The sequence below is a fragment of the Manacus candei genome, unplaced genomic scaffold (assembly GCF_025592945.1).
Source record: "Manacus candei isolate 608988 ecotype Guabito, Panama unplaced genomic scaffold, ASM2559294v1 h1tg000049l, whole genome shotgun sequence".
Taxonomy (NCBI): domain Eukaryota; kingdom Metazoa; phylum Chordata; class Aves; order Passeriformes; family Pipridae; genus Manacus; species Manacus candei.
The window spans coordinates 7,119,075-7,136,821 of NW_026138097.1; the positions used below are offsets into that span (position 1 = coordinate 7,119,075).

The 17,747-nt window shown below is 41.0% G+C and overlaps 1 protein-coding gene across 3 annotated transcripts in view; it reads right to left on the reverse strand.

The window, feature by feature from the left end:
- The window catches only part of NFATC1 (nuclear factor of activated T cells 1), a 110,952-nt gene that overhangs the window by 13,250 nt on the left and 79,955 nt on the right, over positions 1-17,747 (reverse strand). The window lies entirely within an intron of this gene.

The window sequence follows — 17,747 nt, forward strand, 5'->3', positions numbered from 1 at the left end:
AATCTTGCAGCACATCCAAACTCTAGTAGGAGTTGGCCTGGACTTTTGAGAGGTGCTCTGGGCAACAAAATGAGTGGAAGAACTTTAACAGTAATTCAAGAAGAGCTTTAAAAAATTTATTAATGCTACAATGAAGAAAAATTGGCTGCTTATATGAGATTCAGCCAGTTCAAGTCAGCCAATTCAGACCAGGAGGTGAATGCATGGAACCCAACACAAGGAGCTTTGGAAAATCCACACAACTACACATTGCTTAAAGGGGCAGGCAGCTCCCTGCTGCCCGGGGAGATCAGCCAGAACATGTACACCCCAGGACCTAGCTGTGGGCATGCAGATGTGCAATATCCTGCTCTATCTTCAGAAGCATCCTTGTGACAGGAGCAACCCAGCAAGGGTCAGCTCTTGCTGAAGATCCTGTCAGAGTCTTGCTGAAGACCCTGTAAACCCAATGCTTTTCAGGTTGAGGCTTTAGGGACATCAAAGACATTCCAATGATGGGATAAAAGAAAAAAACAAAGGTTTTGATGAAAGGCTGTGCAAGTTGATCGTTGTTTGCTCCACACAACAGCCCTTCTTGTGCAACCACACCTTCTGTAAAACATAGTTCCATGAAACAAATTATTATCTCCAGTAGCTTCCGTCTACACAAATTTCTGAAATACCTTCATTCCAAACTGTTTTGAGAGGAAACATTAAAAAGAATGGAAACCTGGCAATTAATCAGATGGAAACCTTTGTTTCCACTTTACAGAATAGGAAAAAAAGAAGAGAGAATTATAAAAAGAATACCCAACATTAACACTGAGTAGGGAAATGAAAGATAAGAAGAGGCCAGGAACTGGGAACACTGGTGCACTGCATGCATTTACCTGCATTTGGACGTGGTTCTAAAGGGTGGGTCAGATCTGTGTTTGCCATTCTCGTTCAAACCCACATAAACACCTAGCTAGGAGCTGGGTTTTGACAGATGAAAATCCTATTTTCTTTAAAACTCACAAAATAAAAACCTTGAAAATTTTTTTTGAAGTATGGATGAAAGTCTCTCCTGGTCAAGACACAGAGCAAATATTTACAGGTGCTGGGGAGACACCATTTCCTCTCTTTAGGCTTCAACCCAGTGTCTGCTACATAATTTCATCCATTCAATGAATTTTTTTTTCCAGACATCTGCCAAGAGGAAATAACTTTGCTGTATTGGGAGTCTGGGAATCCTAGAAAACAATCTTAAATCCATAAAATAATTGAAGTGCAGTTTTACTGAGCTGTTCAGTTCGATTCTGATTTTTACTACAATGTCAACAAGAGTTTAATTTGTTTTAAAGTTTAGGTTCTTAAATCTGAGTGATATACGGTAGTTTACAGCTTGCTGGCAACAGCTACTGTGGAAAAAAAAATGAAAAGTGCATATAAAGGCAGTTCTAAGTTTGACATTGTGAAAGCAGGGAGCAGTGCCAAGAGCAGCAAACAGCATGGCTTTCCCAATCCTGGCTGGCTTTAGGGACTGCTTGCTATTGACATCAGTCGCTATGGGATACATTTCCCTGCTCTAACAAATCTCATCTGGAGCCTGTAATTAAAAAAGAAATGTCTCAAAGTGTAATTTCTTTCCCTAAAACATTTACAGATGTTAACTAGATTGCTAAGAGTGTGAGATGTCTGTGGGTGAACATCTTCCTCCTTATCTGTTGTGTCAAAGAGGAAGATTTCTTACCTAAAACCAATTCTAAAGGTAGTATCTTTGCTGTGTACATCTTTGTGTATGGGGATGGTGGTGGTTTTTTTCTAAACTGCTTGCCAAACTGAAAGGTTTGGAGGTGTTTTTATAATTTCTTATTTTTATCTTTTCTTTCAGAAGTCACCTCCAGAGTCAGCCTGATTTTAAAAGTACTCAAAGGGACTAAAAATGTCTTTCCTGAGCAGATGAAGAAGTATCCCATCTGAGCTGTAAAATTATAATAAAAATAATAGTTGTAGTAAAAAAACTAATAATAATAGTAGTAGTGATGTAAGTTTCCTGCTCCAGTGACTTTCCACCAGTGTCTTTGGCTGGCATCCTTTGCTAAGTGCTGCTAAAAGCATTTACAGGAGCCGCCGGACGACCAGGGAAGCTGATCTGCTTTAGGTGTACACCAGACATGAGAGGGGAGAACGTGACAAAGGGATGGGTTTTTAGAAAAGCATGTCCCTTGGGAGACAAAAAGAAGTTTTCTCGGTTGTTGAGGGAAGGTGCTGGCCCCAGCTGTGCCTTGCCAGCAGCATGGAACCCTGCTCCCAGCCAAGCACTCCCTGACTACATGGTCATGTCGAGCAACTCCCCAGTACCCTGCAGGAGGTGATGGCTGAAACTCTCCTTCCTGACACACACAGCCCAGGGCCCTTCCCTCCGCCAACACCCTCTCTCTCCCTTTTCATTCCCTTTTTTTCAACCAGCTTTGATTGGAGCCAGAGCCTGGAGTAAATCAGAGGAATTTCTAGATTTTTCTGAGTGCTGTGAGCTCTTGCTGTTTTCCGGTACCTACTTCCTGCCATATCTAAAATAACAGCAGCTGCAGGGGCCTGATAGAGAAGAGCTCCAGGGGAGAAATTCTCACAAATGGGGTGGGAAAGAAAAAAAAAATAAAAAAAAGACAGTTATTAGGGAGACGATAACACAGAGAGCCAGCATCAGATTCATTGTTGGAGTTGATAGCACCACAGGCTGTGGATGTTGTTGTCAGAAGAAAACAAATCCTGTAAAATGGCCACGAGAATGATAAGTCTCCATGTTTGCTGGGATAACAGAAGTAGCTTTACAGTACTTGTCCTATTGTACGGAGTATCGTGCCTCGATTAGCTAATGTCTCTGAGGGCCAGATAAGCAACGATGAATGTTCTGACCTAGAAGCTTTCATGCTTTCTCTTTGTCATGGCTATCTATGGAGAGCCGCAACAGAAATCTTTGCACACATAAAGAAGGCCTGCTCTTTTGAGAAAAACATCACAGAGAGTGGAAAATTGTTGAATTACCTTGTTTTCTGTGGAGAACGTATGGTGCAGTGTTGTCATTGTCTCATTACAGACCACACAAGTACAGCAACTCAAGACTTCCAAAATGGACATGGTGCATTCACACAAAATATACTTATGTGCAAGAACACATTGAGATCTCTTTGAGATTCCTTGAAACTAACACAAATATTGCTTTAAATATCAGCACACCCCAACAACCAAAGTGAGGGTTCTTAAAATGCCACCAGTCAGTCACACTACTTGCACAGTACAGGCAGCATTTCAGATTATTGTATGTGCCATTAACCTTAACATAATAATGTAATAGAATCTTCCACAGTTACTTTGGGAACTATAAATTGTGTCTGCATCAACTTTTGGGCCCTGAAATTTCCACCCAGTATTAAGAGATTTTCATGTATTATTTGTTTTCAACATAGGACTTTTTTAAAGAGCATTAAATGATTGTGAGATGAAGGCTATCATGATTGTGAGTTGGAGTTTGATCCGAAGAACACAGAAGGCAACAGAAGAATTCCTACTTGCTTCAATGGGCTTTGCATCAAGTTCTTATGAAACACAGGCAGATATGTAAAAGTGGTCTACAAATGCACAATGTACTGGTCTGATGACTTGGCAGAAAAAAATCAGTCACTGCATTGTAAACATCCTATTTTGCTCATTATTCCCAAAAGATCATTTGAAATGTTTTAATGTTGACATGCAAAAAAGGCAAATAGATCTGCTCTCTTATTTTGCCTGAATTTTGGAGCATGCAAGACTTCTCTGATGTCAGCAGACTTACTTCTTATTTCGATCACTCAAAGAGGACAAGCATGTTTCTGTGTTTACTTCAGTATGTTGGTTTGAGTGCATATGCATGTGAGTGCATTTTGATCCTAGAGCTCCATCCCCTTTCTAGGGAACAGTGGAAAACCATACACAGGGGTTTAGTAGCAGCACGTGGTTTTTCTTTTCTAGATTTTAAACCGTTTCTGTAGGCCTAAAAATCCTTGCTTTGCTTCAGTACACAGCTGAGGTGCCAATTTTTAATTGTTAAAACAAAATTATGTTAAGCTACTTGGTTCTTCATATTCCCAAAAGAGGCTCCTTAAAACATGAACCATTTTTGGTTCATGTTCAAGTGATGACACAAATTGACCAAGTTTAGATAGACTAGACAATATTCTAGTCTAAACTCATAAAACCAAAACTAATTAAAACAATTTTTTCACAAAAATATCACCCTTGACAATACAAAGAAAGTGAATTTGTATTCCTGCAAAAGTAGAAGTAGTTAGAAATCATGAGGTATTGTCTAATCTCGTTTTAAGCACTGTTATGGCTGTGCTGACATATGCTCATGGAGTAGTACATTTATGGTAAACTGGTAAAGGAATTTGGGAGTAGGATTAATGAACTTTCCTTTCACACCAGACTAGATCAGATCTCAGGAGATCAATCTGCCATAATTCCCAGCTTTTGTACAAGAAAGGCGAGCATAGTGAAGGTCAGAGACAGACTAAAGTGCAGCATGGCAATTATTTACTGACATGAGACTGGAAAGAATATCACATGGAGCACAACTTGGACTTCAGACATGTAGGAAAGAATGGTTCATTTTATGCCACTAATCATAGCCAGGGATTAAGATATTTTGGAAAAGCCCTATAATTTCTCATTCTGCAAACCAGGATTTCATTACTGGTAAATCAGGAAATTTATGAAGTCCATTCATACAAATTAATTTCCTTTCCTGATTTCCATTGGCATGTGAGATACAGATACATAATAGAAATAAAAGTCTGTAAAGGAAAAGATACACAGAAACGTCTGTTAGCACTTAGAAGTGGGGTAATCTCAAGGAAGGGTGTAGTTAGAAGGATCATCACTGCATCTAGTACATTCAATCTTAAATAAATTGGTTTTGGGTCTGAACAGGTAGAAATCAGTGCAGTTGCACTACATCTAGATGAATCTATATTGACTTACTATAGTTGTCTCTATCAAGAATAACCTCAAGGTCTCCCACCCTAAGATTTTTGTTGTGCAGTAGCAGTGTAAAATCTAGATGTCTTTCCCATATTATAAGGAATATTCCCACCTAGACAACTTAACAAAGAATTCTTACAGCCATCTTAGTGTCACAAGTTATGGGGGTTTCCCCGTTAAGTGGTGCTTCCCCTTGATGAAAGTTTTTCATACGAAATGTAAATCTCTCTTCAGACAACTTTCTGAACACTGACATTTTTCCAAAAATAGGCACAAAGAGGTGGTGACCATATCCCTCAGGGGACCATGCACGACAGAAAGCATGATACAGCCTCATCTGGCATCACAAGCATCTGCCAGCTCCTCCCTGAAATGAGGTCTTGACTAACAGTAAAGAAATTGTGTTGGTCATTGCAGAAATCTAGATTTCATCATCAGAGAAACCATAAATATAGCCCTGAAATATTAGGTATATATCTGGCTGATTTCTGGCTGGCTGACCAAACATTTTTAGGGTCACAACACCTAACATGAGACACAGAAAGTCCTCTATCTGACCACCTTCCTCACTAAAATAAAGACAGACAGCAAGTTTGCTTCAAATTCCAAAACCAGATTATTTTTTCCGAATATTCACCTAACAACCAAAGAAATGGTCCACCCATTTGTAGATTTCTTGGTAGGAAATCTGGCATCTCTACCAAAGTCTGCTCACTTTTTGTACTCTCCTCTGTGCTGAGTGTTGAATCCAAAATATTCCTTATAATAATAAAATCTACCCCACAGTTTGCTCATGGTACTGTTATGCAAGGCCTTGGTTCCGACAAACTAGTTCATGGGAGCAGAAGGTGCTCTGGTTTAAGATGGTGATATTCCCTGTAACAGAATTCAGTGGAAGGGAAAGAATTAGGGAGGAGTTTTCTTTTTCACTTTAGCAAAGGATTTTTTTTTCAAAAGTGATTTTGGTCTGGAAACACTTAAAATTTTTGATGAGACACCATTCAGTCCAGGTGCTTTTCCTAAGATAATATTAAATATAGCTTTGGAAACTTCAGCAGATGTTCCAATTTCTCCTAGTTCAAAATTTTTTTTCTACTACTCTGCCTTTATGTAAATAGCTGACTCTAATTGATTCTTTAATACAGTGATTCATAATCTGTTGTGAATCTTCTGTTAATTTACTTGCAAGTCTGTTAATATTTCCCCCGGTTTAACACATCCTGTTTTAGAACATCCATCAAAGTTGATGGGAAAAATTTTCATGGCATTTGGATCACATCCTAAATGTAACATGAATGCCATCTTTCGAGAGTTGCAAAGTAAAGGGATTTCCTGTTTTATTCTTCAATTGTATAACCTTAAAAGCGAGCTTTTACAAAGCCTCCTCTGCCTTGTCAAGGTCTGATCACTTCTACTCCTTCTAGCACTACTTTTTCTGGGTAGTTTCCAACTGGGGAAAAGTCAATGGATAATACATTCTTATTTTTCTCATTTTTACTGAATGCCCTCTTACACTGTGAGTCTTAAAACTGATATGAAAATTCTCAGGAAGTTCAGGTGATGGGACTGTACTTATTTAGAGAGCACTTCCTACCCCCTTAATTTCCATATTATTTCTGAGGGTTTTTTGGGCTCCCTACAGGAGCTTTCTCCACCCGGTGGTAGCACTGAAACCCTTTCTTCATCTCTTAGAAAACTTGTCAATACAACACAGAAATAAGTTATGGGGTTATTTGAGGCCCCAGTGGAGCTGGGTCACCAAAACTTCCCATCTGCAGGCAATGCAGACACCTCACTGCAGATCGATACAGACAGACGGGTTCCTCTACACTCTCTCTTCATATCTATGTAAATTTAATGATCACATTGCTCATTTTATAATCTCATCTAATTTTTCTCTATACTTAAATTATTTTGGGGCAAAGTGAGGTATTCTTTAGGCACACTTTTCCATGGCAGTCAAATCCTGGGCTATTACTAATCATTTGTACCATTTTACCTTTAGACAAACTCCTCTCACAGTCACGCTCATCCTTTCCTCTCTTCTTTCAGAATTCATCTTTGCTTATCATTTTTTCCCTTTTTTTTCTTTTTTTATGGGGATGCTATATTTAACCTTTCTCTCATTTCTCTTTTTCTCAAGCCTTCTCTCACTCTAATTACACCACCAGGTAGTTTCACAGCCATACTCGAAGTCTGAAACTTTAAAATGCTTGCTAACTGTGCTACAGCTTCATGAGAAAGCTTCTATTTTATTTTTTTTAGTAAGTTTCCTAAATAGAATATATGTATATACACACATGCACTTGCCTGTACTTGTCACAAAGGGCCCCAAACCTTCAAATGTGCTGAATCCTCTACAGGGAGCAGCCCCATGCAGAACCCCTGTTTTGACTGAGGGTCCTGAAGTCCTGCAACACAGATCTGCCTCTGCCAGCAAACACAGACCAACTCAGCTGAGGGCTTCAGCTATCTCTGGACTTGTAAATTAGCGACTAAAATACTGCAAGAAGATGCTTTTGCATTAGCATGTCTTTCTGACAAACGTTTCCTTGATTTCAGCACTGCTGGTTCCTCTTTAAGACTATAGTTTACCATTGAAATAGCGTGAAAGGTAAGTCTAAACCCTCTAAACCGAGAGGTGATGGGCACCTTTATCTCTACAACTCTGACTATGTGCTGAACAGGGCAGAAATCAGCAGTCTGTCTGGTAATAATGGAGGTTGACAGGTTCCTATCAAGTGGTGATCTGACACAGTTCATCCAGTGAGTCTGTGGTTTAAATAGACTACAGTGTGCTTGTCTGACCTGTAAAGGTCCAGCATGGGTTTCCAGAAACAGTGAGAGAGTTCCTGGAAAGTTCTCTGAAGCAACCATTGCCACCATATTGGCCCGCTGATGCAAAAAGCAGTCTTCTCTCTGTGGTTGATGGCACTTTCTGCCCTTTTTCTTTTGTAATGAGTTGTTCCCTCATCCTAACATACTCTCTATGTGGAAGAAAAAAAACAAGAAGAAAATCCCTGAGAACTATTTCAAAGTAGAGCTCAGGGTCTGGAGTAGAGCAGCTATCTCCATCTCTGGTGGCCCTTCCAGAGAGATCTTGTGTACTGCCTGGCTGAGGTACAACTTGCCAGAACTTGGACCCATTATAACTCTCTGCAAAACCACAACTTGCATTGCATCAATTCTAGCAACATCAGGAAACTGTAGCCTTTGACCGCTGCGGCCCACGGACACCTCTCTATTGTGTGGTGCCATGGTTAATAGTCAATGAGCCAGGGAATTTTCTCAGAAGAAAGAAAACAAACAGGAGTGTGTAACTGAAAAAAATCCAGACCAGTTTCTCTGCTAACCTCTTTTAATATGACGATTTCACACACAGTCACTTTAGACTGAGAAGAACATTTGAACCTCCCAGTACTACTGACCCAGAGACATTACTGTAAGGAGAAGATGCCTGGAGAAGCTGTTAATGCCTTATGCAGATGCTCTGAGTTGAAAGCCCTCGAGTCAATAGCTGAGTACAAGTGCAGCGTGGAGCTTGGTGGAACACAGAGTCATCACAGGGAAAAAAAAGAAGCCAACTAATAGCGAAGAGATTACCAGTTGCTTCAGTCTTCCAAATGAATAACTGGATAGCAAAAGCTGGGATGCCAGCATCAGTGACAACCACAGCTCAAAGATGTGCAGCAGCATGGAACCAGTTTTCAGAGCTGCAATGGGTATTTCGGTTCAGAAACTAACTGTGCACAACACAGCATCCACAGGATGGGCTTCTCCACCTGACATCATGTTTCTAAAAGCTTCTACTCAGCACACACCAGAAAAGTCAGTCATGAGTAGAAGAGACTTAGATCACTTTTGCCCGTGACAACTACAAGGATGCAAAAGAATTAGAATACTAAATCTTACAGCTCATTTCATATATAGCTTATTTCATGCACACTATATATGCATATGGATTTGCTTATACAGGATAGAAATAAAGGTTAAAATAAATATTCTTCAGGTTTTTATTTTTGGAGGATTCTCTTGTGACCCAAAATAGCATTTTTTCTACTTCTTAAGTAATTTGCAGAAGATTTTGCTTATGAGGTGGCAATGAAACATATTTTCCCTGAAGTATTAGAAAAAGAACTGACTGCTGTTCCCAGACTATCAAAATGGATTTGTAATATCTATAGCAATACCTATTCTGCAATCCCAACGATATCACAAGAGTTATGAAATGGAACAAATCTTCACCTCTAGCTCCCACAGAAATCTAACATCAAGAGCAATCTTTAAAGCACAGATATAAAACATCAAATCTTGTCTTCTGCGCTCTCATATGGCTGCAGATGGGTCAAAATTAAGTAAAAAAATAATGTTTTAGTTGTGCAGAGGAAAGGCAAGTAAGGAATGTTCTTGTGCACACATGATGCTTGGATAACATGAGCTGTAACTACATAAGGACCAAAGAATTTAATCCCTTAATTATGGACTTTGATAGCCTATAGCATTGCTTTTTCAAGACTGTTCAAGTGCTCATATTGCAATTTACTTGTTCAGGAACAATGCAGCTTGGGAGTTTTGACACACTTGTAGCACCATCTCACTTGGCTTTCTGCTGTTTGCCATGCAGTAGGCTTCATAGCGTGCAAAATGTAGAAGACCTACTGACAAAGTGAGGCCTGTAAAGTAGGTAGAGGGCTGGTCCAGCTCCCCAGTTTGCTGACAAACCCAGCCAGCCTAGCCAATGAAGAATAGGACCATAGTTTTCCTACTGTACTTCTTACTCACCAATTGTTCCCAGGTATTTTCAATGCCCAGACTTTGCAGACTTCCTCAGTGACAGAGGAGGAGGGGAACATTTTGAGGGTCTGCTTTTTTTCATAAGATTCCTCCCTGCCTGGAGATAAGCCTATTGTGGAAAGCCTGTGCCCCCTTTGGTTGCAATCAGCATTAGCTCCTCAGAGAGGAGGAAAGACCTGGAGCCAGGTTATCAAGCAGCCTGCTCTCAGCAGCAATGGTCAAGACACTATCAGGCCCCTGACCAAGCCCCCAGATGTCCAGCAGACACAGATGAAACAGTGGTGCCGTGCAGAAATCTGCTAGGGAAAACTCCCTCTCTGCCTATCAGGGACCAGGTTTCCATGAATGCAGCTATTATGTGCACTTTAACTACCAGCCACACGCTTGGTCCCGTTCCCAACGAACCCAGAGGGAATGGTGTTATTGACTTAAGTGGGAGCAGAGAGGCAGGCTCTCCACAGCTTGGGGATCCAGGAGCTTGCCAGTGCCTCACCAAGAGTGCCATCTGTGAAGTCAGGGAGTCTGCTCATGAGAGTGCTTCCTCTGACACGTATGTGTTTGCTGGCAGCTTGCTCTAGCCCAGCTCTGCCGAGACGCAGTGGGGGTCTGTGTGATATTGTGCTCCCTTGAGAAGAGGAGTCTGCTACCACAACTTCCCCAGCAGCGTTTTGCCAGAACGGGTTCAGGACACAGGAGCATGGAGGCCGACCAGGAGGCACAAGGCCACACCTGACCACCTAACATTGCTCAGCTCAGCAGAAACAATTCAAACAAACAACATATTCCTAAAATATTTTGCATCGGGACAAAGCTTTCTCACGAAGCTTCTGCAAGCCATGTATTTTCCTTGGCACTGCTCCAGGCTTAAAAGCAGATGTAAATGTTGCCAAGGCTCAGATACAGCAACTTCTTCTCTCCCAACCACCAGAGGAAACTTACAGAAAATAACCAACAGAACCTTTACCATTTGAAATAGCAACGCCAACAGCCATTAATATGGAAATAGAAGAATGAATCGGGCATGGGAGTCAGTAGAGACTTCTTCCCAGCGAACTGCACAGCCACCAGCAGGGCTGCCGTGCCAAGCAGCTCTTGGCTGTAAAGAGGGGGAGCAACACAGCTTCATCTGAGCACTTAATGACTCCAAATGTTAACACGAAGGTGTGGGTGCAAATGCACAAAAAAGCAAATCTGTTTGTTCAGCACTAAAAATATTGCTTTCTGCAGCTTTCCCGTTGCTTGGCCAGCTTCCTGCTCCCTCTGCCAGTGTCTGCCATCACTGAATGGGGCTGGAGCCACCCAAGACTTCTCCGAAGGGACCGGACACTTCCTTGAAAGTCTGAGACTCCCTGGAAATCTAAGTGCTGATGTTGAAAGAAAGCAAAGTTCCCTACTGTATTTCACAGCATATCGCAGCTAAGAGGTAGGCAGGTCTGCCCTAAGAGCAGCTGCACACCTGGGGCTGGAGAAAACCAGGAGGAACACCTAGTCTGGTCATCTGCGCTTCTGGGGGCTTTCTTCTGGTGGGCCTCCTGGGAGACCCAATTCATCAAACCCACTAGAAACAGCAAAACACTATCCCCATGGGTGTGTGGTTTCGTGTAACAGGATACCCCTCCAACTCAGACACGCAAGTCCGCTGAAGGTCTGACTTGAACGCATTACTTCAGCCCTCCCGTACTCATCGCCTACAACCCAAGCCCCAAATGTTAACGACTCAGCATGTTTTATCACAGTAGCATGTACACTTTCAATCATCATTAGAGACGAGGAGGGTCTAGGCTCAGGCACTGTGCCAGGTTAAGCAAAACTTTCCATGAGGAAAGCTATTTGTTTTCTCCCAGAGCTGCGAGGCTTGGCCAAGAGGGAGGGAGGGAAAAGCTTGCCCAAGCCAGACCAAAGTGTAGACAGTGTTACTGGGCTTTGCAGACTACCTGCGTGTTGTTCTAATGACATTTGGACTACTGGAAATCACTGAGTGAACTCAGGAGTTTTCAAAGGCATAATTGTGGCAGAAGCAGACTAAACTTAGTGCCTCAAGAGCCAATTGCTTTAATCATGAAGCTGAGATGTATGAAAAAGGATACATTTCAGCAAAAGAATAATTCTGTCTGCTATGGTTCCTGTTCAAATAAACTATATCACCAAACCACGTGCATTTCCAGAATATAGAGGAGTAAAAAAAGAACATATGGTTTAGAGGCAAAAAAACTTTCATATATACTGCATAGGAGATATATGGACTTGTCAGACATCTAACAGTTCAACGCTGTAAGCAATTCATGGGAATGACATTAGCAATAGCTCATATTACATCCAGGAGTTACAGCTTTTACTGCAAAAGTTATTTTTAAAAGAGTCATGTTTAAAATGAAATGGCTGGCAGGGCTGCAGCTTTCAGTAACACTTTACCTGTGGTTTTGCCACTTTTACATACTTATTGGGGGCTTAGTGCTCCCAATTTACCTTTTCAGAGTAAAATAAAAGTCGCAATGAGTGCATTCATTGGCACAGTGCTATAAAACTCACAGCTGTGCAAAGACAATCACAAGAACAAAAGCCTCCTTGTTTTAAAAAAGATGATTATGTGGTTCTGATACTTTTTCTTAGCCACATATCCAAACATCAGATACCTTTGTTTATGACCTGTGTATTTTCATCTTACTACACAAAGATTTATAGATCCAATCAAGTCAAGATCAGGATAGAGACCTTTATGAAAGCATTCATGTGGAGAGGAGGAGGTTGAATTAATATACAAAACTTCAGACAGGAGATCTGTCATTCAGATATTGTTATTTCACTTCTGGCTCCTACACAGGACTCAGGACGTTCTGGAGAACATTTTTTTCAACAGCATGTGGAACCTTGGTCCCATGGCCAGCAATGGGAGCATGATGGTGATTTCAACAAAGTTGGGACTGCATCTCAGAAGGCGATATTACAACCCAGGAAAAGCTTGAAGAAGCTGAGATCTTCAGCTTCAGTACTCAAGCCCACCTTAAAGAATTCTCCAGGATGCTGCTTTGCTTTAATTTAAAAACTGCTTTTGTGAAGTTTTGTGCACTGATATAACAAATGGGATTACACATTTACAATACACCTTGAAATCTGCTGAAAATGTAAGTCACACATTTTTTCCTGTGCTTCCCCCTTGCTTTTTGAAAATAATTTCATTTTCATCTGTAATAAAAACTACATTCTTTGATGTGTCTAACAGCAGGAAATAATTTCACAACTGAGTATCATTCTGCTGCAGGAAAAATATCCAATAGCTATTGGGAGTGCCAGTTAAAAACTGAAAAATGTTTCTTGGCATTAGCATGCTTAATTGACCTCTCTCCATTCTGGTGAAAGGAAAGATTTGGACCTCAGTTCTGTGTTCCACTCAGGCTACACTAGGTACAGGAAAGGGAAATGGGTATAAGGAAGGTGATTTCAAGTCACCTTCAGCATCTCCTGTTGTAAGCCCGGCCAGTTCCCAGAAGCCTGAACATCCGGAAAGCTGTGTGAACTTCCAATCTACTGCCTCTGGCTGGGGGTTTCTTCTACCACTAAGAAAAGCAATGCTAATCCACTTCATGCCCCAAAGGGGCTCTACAGCACAGCAGATACATCAGTACATCAAATAAAATGTTTTCTCTTAAAAGCAATTACAGCATGGACTTGTACTGAAGAAGTCCCTCAAACCTGCCTGCCTAATGATTTTCCATGAGCTCCACCACCCTAGCATCCCACACTACTCCCAGGTTAGCTCTGAAACAGAAATGTCACTTAACCTTCACTGTCTAAGGCAGGGGTGGAATACACACACAGAGACATTGTCACCCTTGGCATCATCTACCAGGGTGCCCCAGTGTCCTGCAGGTTTCTGCAAGAGCTCCTGGCACAGAGGACAGGAGACACTTCCTCTCCCACTGCAAAGGACCATGGGCTCTTGCAGAGGACTAAAACAGGCATAAATGTCACCATTTCAACCACTTTTAATCAGATTTTCCCGTGAAAGCAGCAAAGGCAGTCAGCCATAATCTTTGCTAGGAGGTTGAACTCAAAATTATTTGAAATGGGTGCTGCTATACAAGCCAGATACCTTTCAGTATCAAGAGCATAGCCATAATATATCAGGTATCACTTTATGGTGTGAGTTTTAAATATGTTCTGTATGTGGAATCATATATTCACATACTGAAAGGGACAGCACATTTAATGAGTAGCCCAGGTGGCTACTGTGGATTTCGATTTAAAACAAATTGCCAAGACCGAAACTTATTTGTCATAATGGAAGTCACCTCGTGGGCTCCCTTTATATCACTTCAGCTGCCCACCATTACCAAAGCAGAAAAATGTCATATAAAGGATATTTATCTATATAAATTCATTGACTCCTCTTTTCCATCTATACTTTGCAGTGTAGATGGTCTATATTTGGACATACTCCAAAACAAAAGGAATGAATATTTCTTTGAACCCATAAGCTGAAACCAAAAAAATTTCTGTTTATACCTGGTCCAAAAATGCTATGCATATATTAGATGCATAAATCAAACCTCCTTAAAGTGGTAAACAAGCAGCCAAAATTTTATGAAATATCATCTGGGAAAACCAGCTGGGTATTTTATTTGTCTGGCAGTCCCATAAGTATGTTAGATGTCTATACCTCACACTTCTCAAATACTTTTAGGTAAAACTGGATGTATAAATAGCTACCAGCACTCTATTGAAAAAAAAAAAAAAAAAGAGGAACCCTCCTTACTCATGGATATGATATTCTGGATTCGTGGATTTGATATTCTGGTTTTCAGAATACAGCCATAAGGTACTACAGATATCTCTCCTCCAACAAGAAAAACACTTAGAGGTGGATATGATACCAGTAATAAACAATGGTGATGGCTTAAAAGTTTCTATTTTAAAAAAAAATCAGGCACATGAAAGACTAGTTGCTCCCATTTGGCATGAGCCACTTGCCAAAACCCATTGTCCCTTATTCCACAGTTATAGCCAGAGGTCTGAATGAAACAGTGCCAGGCACAAAGTCATTGCATATGTGCTTCCATGCCCATCTCAGTGAGCAGCACCTCCTGGGATACCAGGAGCAATTACTGGTGGTTTCCAGGCAGTCACTGTAGTAGCCAAACTGCCCTTTGAGACTGTGCCATGGAGCCCTTCCGTAACTGACAGGTGAGCATGAGAAGGGGATTTTTAACTGAGACAGGATGAACTGATTAGATAGTTGCTGGGGAGATAAGATCACATCAGATGTGTGGCTTCAACTCACACTTACTCTGGCCTATGGGTGGGCTGCTGCCAGCGGGAGCGGTCCTGTGGCACCCCTCAACTCACAGCGCCAGACTTCCTGCCCCTCTCGAGGGCTGGACCCAGTGCTTGGACAAAGGGCATGTGGTCCCATGAGCTGACCCAAGAGAAAATTATGTGAGTTTTGCTATTTTGGGCAGGCTAATTTTTCATTAGCCTGCTCTGCTGCTCCATAATCAATTGATATGACTCAAAGGAAGCAGCAAGAACATGTGACTGAGAGCAAGATGGATTGAGGCTACCCTTTTCACTGGAGCCTGCAGTTACATCAGATTAAACGGAATGTGAAACCAATGTCTGCAGTGGTGGTGAAAAGGCTGCCTTCATGAAATGCATATAGCATAGACCCAAGTAGGCTTCCAGCCTGAGCCACAGTTTTGTGCTCCTGTGCTAGGCATCTGTGGCATGACGGAGCTCTGAATGGTTTGAACAGGGTGGCTTGGCCACAACAAGTCCAACATGACATGCTTCCTGCCTTTAGCCCCTCTGCCACATACTTTCTCTCTTAACTGCCCAGACACTGAGACAAATATAAAGATGATAGCAGTCCACTCTAGATTACTACAAGGGCTTCATTTTGTCAACACAAAACATGGAGTGGATGACCCTTCCTTTCAGGTAGTGTGATAAGGTTCAGATATGAAAGGGCAACTTACGTGGGTGACACTCCATCAGTGTGAACCCTAAGACAAACCTAAATATCAGTTTAGCCATTTCTGATCAACCCCTTTAGAGGAAATTGGTGGTATATAATTTCTGGAAGTTCAAAAGGTTGGTTTTTTTCCTATTATATTCTGTTACCAGGACTGTTATATTTATGAATTCTTTCTTGGCCTATAGTTCTTGTAGAACAATTTTGATAGCCTGCTGGATGCCAAAGGGAAGTATATATCTGGATCTGGCTAGCTGAAGAGATCTCCAAAGTCAACCTCAAGTTTCAGGGCAGATGTACAAGGTACCTTCTACAATTACTTCTGATCATCTGTTAGAGGACTGGTGTGTATGTGTGTCCAGAAGAGGGGACAGAAGAGAGATGAGGTTAAAGGTTAAATTATTTATGCTTTGTCAGAGAGAATGAACGCTGCTGAAAAAAAACTAAAACCTCTCAGAACATATGGTAGCCAGTTCCTCTGTTCCTCCAGGAGAAACCTCAAGTAGACATGGCTAAGGAGCTTCATTCACCCTTCATCCGTGAGATGCAGTCCCATCTCTTGGAGAGACAAGCCAAAGGCAACTTTCGTGGTTCTGTCAGAGGAGTGGTTGCTGAATTTTTGAGAGGTAAGGCAGGAAGACTGCCCATTTCTCATGCTTTTCTAGAAAGACAGCTATAAACTTGGTTTATATTTTATCTGAATTCTCCTCCTTCCATATACAACTTCTGTTTTCTCTCAAAACCTAAATCTGGCCATGGCTTTTTGTTTTGGTTTGCATACATTTCTCACTTAGTTTGTTGAAATCTTACTTCTTACAGCTGAAATCTTACTTCTTACAGCACAGACAAGTGGTAAAAACGTCTGCTATATGAAAAAAACCTTGTCACAAAAATGTGTTGTGCATAATTTTAGTGAACTAAATTTCTGATTAGGAAAAATTCCTTAGACCTATCATGTAACCAATAATAACTTCTGTTAAGAAAAATAATTTTTCTAGAGTTGAAAAGCAAAGGGCTGCTATTCAGGCTCCAAAATATTAAGTTGCAATCCTAATTCAGTGAGTAGCATGCTGTTTAAAATAGAATGACAAAATGTCCTTTTTAAAAAAAAACAGTGCAATGAATTGTCTTTAAATTCTCCCTCGAGGACAATCATGTTCAGATGTTCCTTGGCACCAATTAGTTTCAATGCAGCCACTTAAGAGGCATCTCTTCTTCAAACAGAATGGTATGTTACATAAAGTTATGTGGCTACTGGAAGGGAACTCACATACTGCATTAAGGTGAAGGACCAGAATACTATTGGGATGCTTAGCAGCAAATGCTAAATCACAGTTCAGTGAGGTCACATAATCAAATTCCATATTATCCCTTTTATTACATTCAACTAATAAATCTTTGGAAACTAGAGTGTGACAAGTTTATCACAGTATTTTAGCTTTTTGGTGGTGCACGGAGACTATATATACATACAGAATCTTACGAAAGAAAAAAAAATCATCAGCAAGGCCATAAGAAGAATGGCAAAAAACCAGTCTTAATGCCAGATGCAAACAGACTGAAAAGTTATGCTGAAAGATGTGCCTCCATTTTCAATTTGAACCTTCTCAACTGAAGTAGAGCAGTTTATCATTTAGTTCCAGTGAACAGATTTGCACATCAGACATTTCACTGCATTACGAATGGGACAATGTTAAATATGTTTTCACTGCAGCTCCACAGGTCACTGGTGTGGGCATAAGCCAAGAACATACAGTTACGGTTATTACAACATAGCTGTCGGTCATGCAGCTAGCTCTATGCTAACTAACAGCATTTAATGCTTAGATAATGTGGTTTCATTATTGCAAATGGAATGAGAGGGCCCTTTCCTGTATAGAGACAGTCCAAGCGAAAGTCCGCACCATTCCACCAGGCTGTTAATTGAACTTTTTTTCCACCAGGATTCAAAAGAAGGAGGGGGTTAAGGGAACTCACTGATAAGAGCAACATGGTGAATGCAAAC